Source organism: Jaculus jaculus, chromosome 4 (assembly GCF_020740685.1).
Source record: "Jaculus jaculus isolate mJacJac1 chromosome 4, mJacJac1.mat.Y.cur, whole genome shotgun sequence".
In the NCBI taxonomy this organism is placed as follows: domain Eukaryota; kingdom Metazoa; phylum Chordata; class Mammalia; order Rodentia; family Dipodidae; genus Jaculus; species Jaculus jaculus.
This window is the reverse complement of record NC_059105.1, coordinates 167,205,021-167,219,006: the sequence shown is the minus strand read 5'-3', so window position 1 is coordinate 167,219,006 and position 13,986 is coordinate 167,205,021. Positions and strand designations below refer to the sequence as shown.

At 39.2% G+C, this 13,986-nt stretch overlaps 1 protein-coding gene across 5 annotated transcripts in view; it reads right to left on the bottom strand.

Moving 5' to 3' along the window:
* Positions 1-13,986, bottom strand: part of Zbtb20 (zinc finger and BTB domain containing 20) — a 770,503-nt gene that overhangs the window by 593,671 nt on the left and 162,846 nt on the right. For all 5 annotated transcript variants that reach the window (XM_045146702.1, XM_045146709.1, XM_045146703.1 and 2 more), the window contains exon 4: positions 12,846-12,953. The gene's annotated coding sequence lies outside the window, so the exon portion shown is untranslated. The remainder of the gene's footprint in view (positions 1-12,845; positions 12,954-13,986) is intronic.

Sequence of the window (13,986 nt, the reverse complement as noted above, 5' to 3'; positions counted from 1 at the left end):
AGAGTCCCTGGCGGGAGATGAACCACCCCTCTCACAGTAGCCAGGGCCAGGTGAGACCACAGAGTACTGGCAAGATGAGCAAGAGAGCTGCCTCCACTGCAAGCCTGACAACCTGCGCTGTGGTGATGGAGGCAGACACTGAGGACACTCAAAACGCACCAAAGCAGAAATCCAGAAGCTGCTGAGAGCTCAACGCTAAAGCAGACTTAAAGCACACCCACCACGGCTCAGGGAATTTTGTGAAGGAAAGGGTAGAAGGAATGTAAGAGCCACTGGGGTGGGGGGGAATATCCAGAAGCATTCCCCCTCCCTACAATGATTGCCCACTGCTCTCACAACTCCTAATCCACAACTCCATTGTGAATGCCAGCAATTCCACTAAAGAAGGCCCACAGTGGAGTGAGAATAGGAGAGTGGGAAATGAAGGTGCCAACATATAACATGCCCACACAAAGTTTCTACTTGATAAAATAATACAAAGTAAAAAAAATTAGTAAGATAAGATTTAAGAACTTTCATTCCACTCACATATTTGTAACTTGTAGGAATTTTGACTACAGAATTTTTGTGCTTAAGACCTTTAATTGAATTTATATTATTCATGTTTAGAGTTTGAGCATTATTTCCCCTAGAAATGACTCAATCACCATCCCAGTGACTCTGCTTTTCCATTGGATACCATGAACAGCACTTATTATTTATTAAATTTATCCTATTTATGTATATGTTAATCTGCTTAGTAGTACACACACAACATACACACACACACACACATACAACACACAACACACACACACACAACACATACACACACACACACAAAAAAAAAAAAAAACAAAGTAAAAGTTTTTCCTAGTGTAAGGTCTTAGGTTTAACCCCCTAGTATCTGGAGGGAGGGTGGAAGGGGGGAGGAAAGGAGGAAGGAAGGCCTTTTCATCTATCCTCTTTGAGATTTCAAAATAATTTTTATAAAACATAAAATAAAAAACTTTCAGAATCCATTTAAAATTAACTTGGGAGAGGTAGAAAGAACACAGAGAACTGAGTGGAAGGTTGCTGAGTTTAAATCCTGTATCAGTCACTTATGGCTACATAAAGTTAGATAGTAACTTCGGTGAGCTAAGCCTTATACTTCCAATTGTATCATGGATACTTAGGCTTCTACTGATCACTTAAGGGGTGTATTTGTATATACAGTTTTTAAATTAAGTTCTAGCAGGTGATACATATACAAAGATTAGATTGTAGTTTCAACAGGAAACTGAATTTCACTCAGATACTAAATTTCAAGGGTGTACTTGGCTTGTGGTATCTGGAGATCATTATAAGAAAATATCATCTAAATTATGACTTAGGGAAAAATTATCTGAAATGACCTTGGAGTATAAAAATAAAAGTTGGATGATTCCAAACTTAGTTTTTATCTTTGAACTACATATGCAGAGTGACTTTGACACAGTGATTACTTCTTCTCAGGCTTCATGTAAATGTTAGAAAAAAGGTTCAGAAGTTTAAAATGGTATGAATGAATATGACTCATAATTCTGTTATAGTCATAAAAATAGCAAGGTGTTAAGGCCACAAGTTTTCTATAAACAAGGGTCAGAATCAATTCTGTTGACAACAGAGGGGAGAACAGACTAGTATTAGTGTGTTTCAATAAGCGCTTCACAGACATCTGCTACTAAAACAGTTATTTCCCATAGCAGTTTGAATGATTCTAAGGTCCCCAAAAATCCATTTCTACCCTAGACCTCTGAATATAACAATATTTTCAAATGGGGTATTTGCTGCTATAATCATGAGATTAAATAATTCTTATTTGAAAGTAGGACCTAAATTCAAATTCTAGTTCTTTTTAAAGAGAAGAAGAAGGTACACAGAAGGGAAGGCCACATGAAGATGGAAGCAGAATTCCAGGTCAAGAAAGGACAGAGGCTGCCCGAACTCTGACCAAGCAAATCAAGATCCTCTCCAGAACCTAGAGAAAAATAAGAAAATATATGGCCCTGCTGCACCCCTGTTATGGATATCCAGCCTCCAGAAGTTGAGAGAACACATTTCTATGGTTTTAAGCCACTTGGGTTTGGGATAATTTGGCTCATCAGCCCTAGGTAACTTGCAATTCAGCCGAGACTACAATACTGAGAAAGAGGAAAAGGATATAAAAGTTCGTATGTGTAAACGGCAACCTTAACTCTGCAATAGTCAGGAGCACAGAGAGCAAAGAGATGTTCCTGAGATGGAGTGATTGCTGCCTATAGTAGTAACAAGGAATGTACTGCTCTCTACTTGCTTAGAGATGTCCAACAAAGGTGGTGCAACCTTTCCTAATACCATCCTTTCAAGAAAGTCAGAATACAGGGCTTAAATTAACATGGGTCATAGGAAAATGTAAAATTAATGGATTTATAATCAAAATATAACAAGTTGTACTTCATGGTGATTAAGTAGTTAATATTCTATGTTTATTAACATACAGTATATGATCAATACCAAAATTATGCTTCAAATTACTTAATCAGAATACTTTAAATTCACTCATCAAAGAAAAGTTATTTATGTTGCTGAAGATTGTATTCACAGAGTAAATACGCTGATTTTGGTCAAGAGAAAATCAAGCATGATTTCAAATGACAAATTTAGAGAGAGAAAAATATCAATTTTCTTTGGGCCTGGGGTATACAATATCTTGACACTGGCAATGACTCGAATAAGTACATACTGCTTTGCTTGCGGTATCAGGCCAACATGATTAAAGATTATACTTGAATTGTCTCCTGATGAACAAAATTAACTATTTCTTTTTTAAATGTATTATTTTTATTTATTTGAGAGAGAGGCAGATAGAGACAGAATGGGTGCACCAAGGCCTCCAGCTACTGCAAAAGAACTCCAGACACATGTGCCACCTTGCGTATCTGGATGGCTTATATGGGTCCTGGGAAATCAAACTGAGTCCTTTGGCTTGGCAGGTAAGTGCAAACTACTAAGCCATCTCTCCAGCCCAAATATTTCTTTAAAAATATTGAACTCGGCTATCCTACTTGCTTCATAAATTTAAAGCATCACATAAGCAAGTTTCTGTCAGATTTCCATTTACATATTTATTTTTGATTTAAAATAATACATTTTGTTACAGACATACTTAGTGTGGATACATCATGTGTTAGTACCATCCCTTCCTCTCCCCTGCCCCCACCCCGCTGGGGACCCTCCTCAGTGGGGTTGCAGTTATTCTCCCATAGGGTTGTGCGTTTTGAGTTATGGGAGCAGAAGTCAGTTTTGTGGGAAGACCTATTTAAGTTACATATGTCATTGACATTACTATGTAGTTAAACAATTTAAACCTGAAAATCAGGATGATTTAACCATATTTCATTTTTTTATCTTTAAAAAGTCAGAATCTATAGTATAATTATGTTGTGATGTACTTAACAAAAAATGATAATACTGAAAGATTGAGGAAAGTTCATATACCTTTAAGAAAACATTCTGTCCAAAGAAAAAGTAATTCATTAATTTTACCTTCAGTATACAGAGGTTCATGTTTTCAGAATATTAGAAATGATATTAAGTCCTTTATAGATCTTAAAAATCACAAGGATGAAACAGGTACAAATTGAAGAAATTAACTTTCTGGAAACCACAAACAGTTTTATTTTTTAACGAACAGTTATTCAATCACTACCAGTAAACAAGATTATTTCTACGGTATATAAACTTCAGTCAAACTTCTAATCAAGTCCCAAAAATACTCTAAAGACGGAAATTATTATGCTTATAAATTAGAGGGCAATTTATTTGGTTATTTTTCTGAAACACTGATCTACCATTTTACAGGTTCAGTCAGTCATCCGGATTTGGGGTACTTGTGCATAGTGCCAAGTTCATCTGATTTAATAGCTAGACGATTTTTTCATTAACTGAGCACATAGAAGTACGATGGAGATGAGGACACAGAAGAGGAAGAGCTCATTTGAATCCCCAGGGCTTTGGCTTGCTGTCGTCTCTAACTGACACACGCGGAGCCTCAGCCTAGAAGCCCACAGATAGTTTCTCAGCGTGTCACAACCAAAACGTGTCTGCAAAGAAACTAAATCGTCTACTCATGAAACAGCACTGTTTGCTCTATGACATACTGTTTTCTTATTCTCTGAAACTAGGGACTAAATTAGTAAAAATTAATCAGCAAAATTCTTGACCACTACAGTTAAAATAAAATTACCCCAAGCAGGTGTTGTAAGTGCCACAATATGTATAAAGTTACAAATTGGACTTAAAAATATTCTTTTGTGGTTATTTTGGCATCTTTTGTTTGATTATATTTTCCCTTTTAAGCTTTAATATAGAAATATATCAAAGTACTCAAAGTATTTGATATAAACCTGTGGACAGCAAAATCCTCTTCGAATCCTTAATTCTTACAGAACACTGACAGGAAGAAGGCACGCCTAATACTTGTGGACGGTATATAGGGAGAAAACGTGAAAAAATCGACAAGGAATTATGGGAGTTTTAACACGAAGCATCAGTGATGCCTATGTGAGGATTTCTCTTACAAGAAATTATATAATGAATCGTATCACAGTTTACAGTCTAGCATAGGAGCTAAAAAGTAATAATTATATAACCAATCATCTATTTACAACTAGGATCTACCCATTACCTTTGACTCTGTTACACGTCTCATCTTAACTCACTTGATCAGATTACCCCTAACATCACAAAGTTTCATCTTCACCTCTCTAGTAAGTGAATTCCTATGTGCTGTGTTTTATTCAGGACCAAAGTCAAATATTGCTTCAACCTAGCAGCTCACAGATATCTCTGCTCCCACTATCTTTGGCACTTGAGGATGCTGTTTTTGTTTTGTTTTCACCTACAAAGGTAAATGGGTTTCTTATTACATGCTACTTCAAAGGGCAGCACTGGGCAAAGAATTATCTTCAGAAGGTTTCTGACAAGTTCGTAGTTGGTGGCAGAGAGAACCCAAGTGGACTGGTAACATTTCATGGAAGGGGATAAAACGAAGGAGTGCGAATGGGTTTAGAGGACTGATCTGAAAGTGACATTGACTTATTGTATATCATTTGTCTTCAAGTATAGATGGCAAGACTGTTGTAATCAAGGACCATAGATCCATTCTAGTATCTATGTCTTGAAAAGTGTGCCTGCTGATGACGATGAAATAATATTTCACTACTGTTGTTCATAAACTCTTTATTTTATGCTTCCTTCAAAATATTAAACCCACTTTAGACAAACTTTGTAACATATTTCTAGTAAATATGTTGTATTTAAAATCTCCATTCAAATTAAATGCTATGATATTAATATCATTACAGATTAAGTATATTCCTGACAAACATCTAATACACAAAGAAAAACGATGTAAAAGGATTTCACATAGGTAATAAACCTTTAAAAATACAGACATCGATAGCTTTTAAATAAAGCTTCCATTTTTACATCCTAGGATCTTATCCCTACTTTGGTATACTGCACCTTCTTGTCAGTGCTAAATGTTGATGCAATCCATGTCAATTAGTTTAGGTTTTACATTCGACACCAAGTTCCATTTTACTTGCCCCCATACTAGGAAGTGCATTTATCATATTCCACAACAGTTCACAGTTTGTTCTACATTAACTGCTCAGTCTTGGTGCCAATAAGACTGTGCTGGAATAGCAAATGAATTTGGTACGTTCATTTAAATGATTCTGAAAACCACAGGCTACCCAGTTGTCTAATGATAAGAAAGCCCCAAAGCCACCTGATCACCATTATCTTTTTTTTTTTTTCTTTTTTTTTTTTTTTGACTCATGGTCAGGATCTAAATACTGAGAAGAATGAAGAGGAAAAATATACCTGAGACCCATCATGGGTAGGGGTTTTATTAATTCAGGCACCAGAGATGATGAAGCTAGGCTGGAAGAGGAATGGGATATAAGATCTGCAAGGCTTTAGCGGCTCCAAGCCCAATGCTGGTTTTGGCACTTCTCCCGCAGTGAGTTACAAAACACCAGCAGGTGCTGGCGATCACAGCGGCCACACGCTGCTTCTAACTGACCCAATTACATCTGCCTGAACAGGCCCGGGACACCAAACTGCTTGAAGAGATCCATAGGCTACAGGAGAATCAGTCTATCCTGAGGTACCATTGTCCTTGAGACAGTCGTTTGCAATCTTCAGGGTCAGAAAGAAGTGGCCACCCACACACGGCCAGGCACAGGAGAAAAGGCAGAGGGGGTAATTTCATTCTCTTTAATATTAAAGAAACTGAAAGTATCATAAAAAGCTTTTTTATAGTTTTATGTTTTAAATTGGACAGTCGATGAGGTCTTACGGATGCCTTGAAACAGCCTAATTTTGTGAAAACATTTCTGAAATCACTGGGTACAGCACATTTACAGAACATGCTCTTGGGATCCGGACTTCGCTCCAAACCTTGTTTGTACAAAAAGGGGCCAAGCAGCTGGGAAATTCTGGAGTGGAGTGTGTCCTCATTAGTTCCCATCTGCCACCAGAACTCAGCTCATGGCAAGTTTGGCTAAGTCCTGGTGTACTCAGGTCCAAATGTGGGTCAGTTTTAATTACACTATACAGAATTCAGCGTGCAGTTTTTCAATCTGTATTATACAGCACAGAGGAACAGGCAGCTCTCCAGCTAATCAATTTTTTAAAAGTACATATATAAAAATTTTAAACCTGGCTAGACAGACAGTGGGTGAGAAAAAAAAAATCTTATAAATGAGTACAATGGTTACTTAAGAAAATTATTAGGGAAATTGGGTCACGATCTAGTTCTGCTTGGAGATTTCGAAGTGAGAAACAAAATGTTTTCGTTGGTAAGAAGGGAAATGTACGTAAGGGACACAATGCCGCGCACTGTCTGGTCGGAGGAGTGAGAGTGAGGCCAGCCACAGCACACAGCCTCCAGCGCCGGCTGCCCCTTCCAGTGCTCATCCTCATGGCAGGAATTCCGTGAAGGAAAACAATCAGAAAGTACCTGGTCGAAGTGGAGAAACAAGGACAGAGGAGGCCTGAGAAAGAGTATTGAGGGCAGAGGCAGCGGAGAGGAAGAAAGAGTGGCACACGTGTCCCGAGGCCCAGGCTCTGGGCAGCCTTGGCTCACCCTGCGAGCTACACGGGGTGGGGCGGGGGGCGGGCAGAATCGACCATGAAGGCTGTGTTCACAGCCCAGCCCGCAGAAAAGGGTCATCAGGGTTAGGTGAGCTAGGACACATAGTTCGGAAAGACAACTGTCAGCAAAATGTCAGGAGCAAAGTAATTGGTCATTTATGCAATAACATACCATACCATTCTGTCATAGCAAAGTGACAAAACACAGGCTGACATGTTTTCTGATTGAATTATGGACTTTATCCATTTAAAAAGTAGTATCAGAAGAGAAAGGGACACAGCTCATAGACTAAAGCACTTGTCCCACAAGATGGAAGGCCTGAGTTCAGATCCCCAAAAGGCACATGCACGCAGACACAGCAGCCTGCATCTGTAACCCCAACAAGCCTGCGGTGAGGGGGGAGGCAGTGACTGGGGAATTCCCAGGAGCTCAGGCCCAGTGAGCCTAGAGGTGAAGGTGGCGCTGAACACCATGAACAGCCCGCTTCAAGGAAGGCGGAAGGCAAGCTCCGTGGTTGTCCTCTGATCTCAACACATGCCCACAGCAGACACATGCCGGCACTCACATGCATGAATATGCATGTGCGGCTTACACTCTAAGAAAACACGTCTAGGCTATGTTCAGATGCCAGTCTTTAATGCTTATCCTCTTTGACATTTCATTTTATCACTGTAGTGCAGAAAAATGACATTTATCTGAAAGTATTGTGGTAAATAAGCACTAACAATAACATATGTTCAATACAAGCACATACATGTGTATAAACGCACTGAATTCCATACAGTGAAACCAAAACTGACATACATTGTCCCTAAGTACACAAAGACACTGAAACATTAACTAATATTGATCCAACAATTACAAATTGTACCCACTACATAAAAAAGGATGTGGGCTGTTCTATTCATAATGGCTAGGAACTTGAATCAGCCCATCAGCTGATGAATGGATAATGAAGATGTGGCACATACACGCAATGGAATCAAACAATAAAATTTACCAGTGAATGGGTGGACTTGGAAAAAAAAATCATTCTAAGTGAGGTCACACAGGCACAGAATGACAGATGCCACATGTATTCTCTCATCTGTGGTTCCCAACTGGAATCAATTAGGGATGAGTGCAAACAATGGAGAGCTCCACAAGTGTGGGTATAAAACCAGTGAGACCAATAGAGAGAAGAACTAGGGGGAGCGGAGGAAAGGAGTTACCTGACAAGTTAGGGGATGGCTGAATATTGGGGGCATTGGGGTCTTGGAGATACAAGGGATAGGGAGGTTGGGGAGGGAATTATACAAATTAAGATAAAATGAATCAGCCCCATTGAAATCCTAATTCTGACTAACATTCTACAAAATATAACCACCAATAAAAGGGTGGTGGGGGAGGGGGCAGTCCAGACAGAATATGGAAAAAAGCTTAATTTTCTTAAAACCACAGACTCTGGCTGGTAATTCCCATGCCCAGAGTTGGGTTGCCCCCCCCAACCCCCAAAGTGAGCTATTGGCCAGGGAGACACATGAGGTCCACAAAACAAAGTAGGCCATTGACAAAACACTTGATTACCTGCCAGAGCTAAAAGGTAAGACCCTATGGCTGAAGACATCCCAGGCCACAGTCACAGGACAATGAATTACCATGCCGGAACCAGAAGGGAAATTGGTTCCCTCCTAGCTAGCTCTCATGGGGCTGCAAAGCACTATGGGAGCTGCTGGAAGAAAATGCTCACCAACAGCATGAGCAAGAATCAACCAGTCAGACAAGAAGTACACCCTTGTGTAACAGTGGCACGTAGCCTCTGCAGGTAAAACTAACTGTTCTCTGATTGGACATAAGACCTGCTCAGTGGGAGAGAACTCATACTTGCTACTGGAAACCAAGTCAGATTCCCACAGAAAGGAAACTCATGCCGCAGAGAGAAGCCCCACGCGCACTGGAGCAGAAGTATAGGACTGTACACCAAGAACTCTTCAAATAACGCTGCTGCCCTCTTTGACCCACGCTGCTCTCGGGCTGGAGAACCGGCTCTATTTTACAGATGGCACAGAAAGCGAAGAATTAAGATCCATCGATGAGACAAGCAGATACCCATGTGCCCACCACCGGACTTGCCCCCTCTTCCACATCTGCCAGGGCCCAGGAGAACTTGCAGCTTTGATACATGTCTTTATAAAAAGGGAAGGGCAGGAATCTGGATGCCAAGGTCAACACTCATAGAGTGAAAGCACTGGGAAGAGACGTAAGGACAAAATACCCAGCCCCAGGCCAGAGAGGAAGGCCTGGAACAGAGCCTCTTCATCACTTCATCACCAAGCTCAGAAGCACAAACTGCATAAGCTGCTTATGACCTTTAATTAAAGGCTCCTAAACTGTGAGAAAACCAATTTCTGCCTAACGCAGGAAATTTGTGGTATTTTGGTATAACAGCCTTAGCAAACACTTACCTCAAATAAATAAGAATGCCATTAGTGATCAATTTTAATTTTTATGATGATCAAAACTCTATTTTTTATATTAGGCACATCAGCTCTATCACGTGTACTAAATAATTATCTATGGAGCTGAAATTGCAGTGCAGTTCAATTAGAATTCTAAAGTCCTAAATTTAATCTGAATTAAGAAATTTAGAACCTACACATCCTAACAATCATTGTTCCAAGATGTTGACCTGCTTAAGGTACTCACAGACTCCTGTAAATCATCTGAAATCATGTAAATAGTAGATTCTTTCCCCTTGTACCTAATCCAGCTAATAATTATCACAAAGAAGCCAATGCCATTCACACACACATGCTAAAAGAATTCAATTGATTTCAATGGAAAGTGATCTTATAAGATTACATGAGAAACAGAAATACCATATGGTCAACAAATTCCATTTCTGGATTTATAACCAAACTGAAACCAGTTTCTTAAGAAAGTAGCTACTTACCTGTATTCATAGCAAAATTATGAGAAACTAAAATGTATAAACAACTCAAGTTGCAATGATTAGACAGGCAGCACGTGGTATTGTGGTAGTTTGAATAGACGGCCCCACTATATTCAGTGTTTTATTAATTTGTAGTTTGAATCCATAGCCACCTTGCTGGAGGAGATGTCACTGGGCAGATCTTAAGGTGTGGTGGTGGGTTTGAAATTCCAATAGAAAGATACACAAAGTGTCTAGTTCTCCCTGTTTGGTTCTTTAAGAGGGGCCGGCTTCTTCTGCCATTATGGAACGTCCCTTGGATCTGGAAGCTTCAATAAATATCCCTTTATCCAAAACTGTGCCTGGTTTGGAAGTTCATCTCAGTGAACCTAAAGGCATCTACTATATAAATTGGTACCAAAATGTGTAGTGAGATAAACCTGACCATGTGGATTTGGGTCTTTTGCAACTTTTGTTTTGGAGCAATGGGCATGGACGTGGTACTTGCAACTGAAGACACCTTTTGGAGTGGTAAGCCAAGTATTATGGACTATTCTGATAAGAGTTTTGTAAGTACAAAGCCAAGTACAGACAGTATTGAACTTCAAGGCTTGGCTTATGAGCTTTCTAAGGGAAAGGAAAACCTACAGAGGACTTTGTTGGAACTGGGCTACTGGCTGCATTCTGCTGCCCAAGCCCAGAGAATTTGTTCAAGGTTAAATTTGTATTGGACTGATGTGCTTGGATAAAGCTACAGGACTGAGATATTCAAGATTTTAAGTTGGAAAACCTCAAGCAAGTTAAAAGTATAGGTACTGAGACTGGTTTTAAGTTACTGAATCTGCTATTGTCAACATATTAGCAATCTTAAGGAAGAGGGTCCAACTGCTTTACATTAAAACAATGGAGAAGATGCCTGAGGAAAGACTATGACAAAAATACAAACTGTTTGTCAAGGTTATAATTTATTTTGTCCCTAAATTAAGAATATGGCTGTGTCCCTCACACCTGGTATTAGTTCTGAAAGCATGAAAAACACACGGAGTGGCGCAGAAGTGCACACATGGATGCAAGAGCTGCTGCTGAGATGCGGAATGAGAAAGAGCCTGATGACGCTTGATAGGCTGGAAGAGCCGTTGGAAGATGGACCATGGTTTACCTGGAGACTTTCTGGATATACCAGGGCTGTGCAAGGGCCATCATGGAGGCTATTAGCTAGGGATGAAAGTTTTCCCTGACTGCTCAGCCCAGCTGGAGGGGTGGAACTGAAATACCCAGAGACTGCCAGTCACTAGACCTGAACTACAAAGCTTTGATGTTTGCTTGATGGGGGTTGAGTTTACATTGTTCTAGTCTCTCCTTGCTATGCCTTATACTAGTTAAAAATATTTACTATACCTTTATGTGTCAGAAGTATTTAACTTCTTTGATGTTATAAGACTCACAGCTAAAGAAAAAAAAATCTTAAACCTTAGAGAAGACTTAGGACTTTGGAACTATCTTAAGTTGGTCAAGACTGTGGGGACCTTTGAAACTGGACTGAATACAGTTTGCAATGAGGAGCCAGAGGCAGAATGTGGTAGTTCGAATAGATGGCCCCCACTATATTCAGTGTTTTATTAGATTATAGTTTGGATCTGCAGTCACTTGGCTGGAGGAGAAGCCACTGGGCAGATCTTAAGGTGTGGTGGTGAGTTTGAAATTCCAATCTAAAGATACACAAAGTGTATAGTACCACCTGGAGTTCCTGAAGTGTGCTGTGTGGTTTTGCTTTTGGCTTTTTCTCTGTCTGTGTGGTAATTTAAGAGGGGGGCAGCTTCTTCTACCATTAAGGAACTTCCCCTGGATGTGTAAGCTTCAATAAATATCCCTTTCTTCATAACTGTACCTGGTTTAGAAGTTCATCTTCATGTACCTAAAGCTGTCTACTACAGATATTATATGGAATAAAATGCATCCTTTATAATGGAAAACCCTGGGGCTGGGAGATGGCTCAGTGGATCAAGTACTTTCTATAAAAGCATAGGACCTGCATTTGGATACCAGAACCCACAGAAAAGCAAGGCAGGTTGGTGTGTGCCTATAATAAGCCCAGTACCAAGGAAACGTAAGATAGGGAATGCCTGGGGCTCACTGGTTAATCTAAGTGAACCAGTGAGCTCTGAGTTTATCAGGAAAAGCTATCTGGACGAATAAGATGGACAGCAACTTTGGAAGAACCCTGATGTCAATCTCTAGCTGCCACACACACATGGACAGGTACACATGAGTGCCTGCAGATATAAATGCACCCCTCCCACAGGAACATGCATGTACATACACATGCACACCCCAGACATATACACACCAAGACAAGAAAGAGAAAATTCTGATGTATATGCTACAGTGCAGATGAAGGTTAAATGAAATAAGCCAAACATGGGAAGACAAATATATTGTGACATGACTTACATGACCCAAAGAAGTCAGATCATTTAGACAGAAATAGGATGGGGCTTTCTGAGAACTTTAGGAAGAGAAGAATAGGTATTCATTTTTAATGGACATATCATTTCCACTTATTAAAATAAAAGTCACAAGACTGCTTAATAAACATTATGAATATATTTAATACCATTTAATTGTTCAACTAAATAGGCCAAACTAGGTAAATTTCATGTTACATGTATTTGAGAACCATAAAAAATAGAGAAAATGATAAAAATCTAAGGTCTTCTTAATTTATTTCACTGATGTATTTTTTTTTTAATCTCTTTTAAAGCCCTAGGAACAGAAACAACTTTGTACCTTTGAGACAATCTTTGATATAGTGCCTTCAGCAGGATCCCTGCTCCCAGCAAACTTGACAGTCTTTCTTGGTATCTAGGAGTAGCTATGATGGTGGCAGAAGTGGTCCTAGAAATGACAGTATCACAGGTAAGACATTTGGCTGTTTTCTATGGGCCAACCACTTCAGTAAACACTCTACCCTATTACCTAACTCTCAACACAATAAAATATGAATGAGATACTATAATCTTCCAGTTTTACAAATGGGAAAACAAAAGAACAGAGACTTGACTAGGTCCATATTAATAGAAAGTGGTGAAACCCCAAAAAACCCTGTTAAATGTCTAAACCTTCCTTGGGTCACTATGATGTTTGATGAAAATGACTTTAAGATTCCCTCCATCATAGCATTCATAAGCATAAACTTCATAAACTGCTCATAAGCTTTGATTAAAGGCTCCTAAACTGTGAGGAAACTAAATTCTGAGGTAAATACTTTGACCTAACAAATTAAGGATCAGTAGGAAAAATGATATCCCTTATCCACTGGGATAAATTAGTGAAAGAAAAACTGTCTCCAAAGGAAAGGAATTTCCAAGTGTAAGAGTACCTATGAATATCATCAACTCAGTAATTCCAAGATTTGAGAAGCTTAAATAAGACATTTTAATGAAGTACTTATTATTGGATTATTTTGAAACCTGGATCATACTTAAGAGAGTGCCAACACCACACAAAAATGTAATTTTAGAAGGGCCTGCATCAGATTTCAAGCTGCTTTATTTTTACTTTGCCTTTGCTTGGCTTTATGTATTTACAGTTGAAACTTAGTGATTAATAAAAACTGTAATTATAAATATGTATAGAGTAAATACAGGGTCGAATACTTCTGCTTATTAAAACAGCTACATATTTTTAATATGTTCTGATCTAACCTGACCCAAAGAAAGTCAACACAGAATTCATTTTTGTATTTTTAGTGCAGTATCATTAGGAAGGGAGAGCACAGTGAGTGCTTGGAAGGCCAATGCATTAATCACATAGCACAGAATATTTGTTTATCCCTATAGTACAAAGAGTTTCCAAGGTGACAAGTAACTTAACCATCAATGCTTCAGCCTTTCTGTGTATAATGGCAATGGCAAACACACTTTTTTCT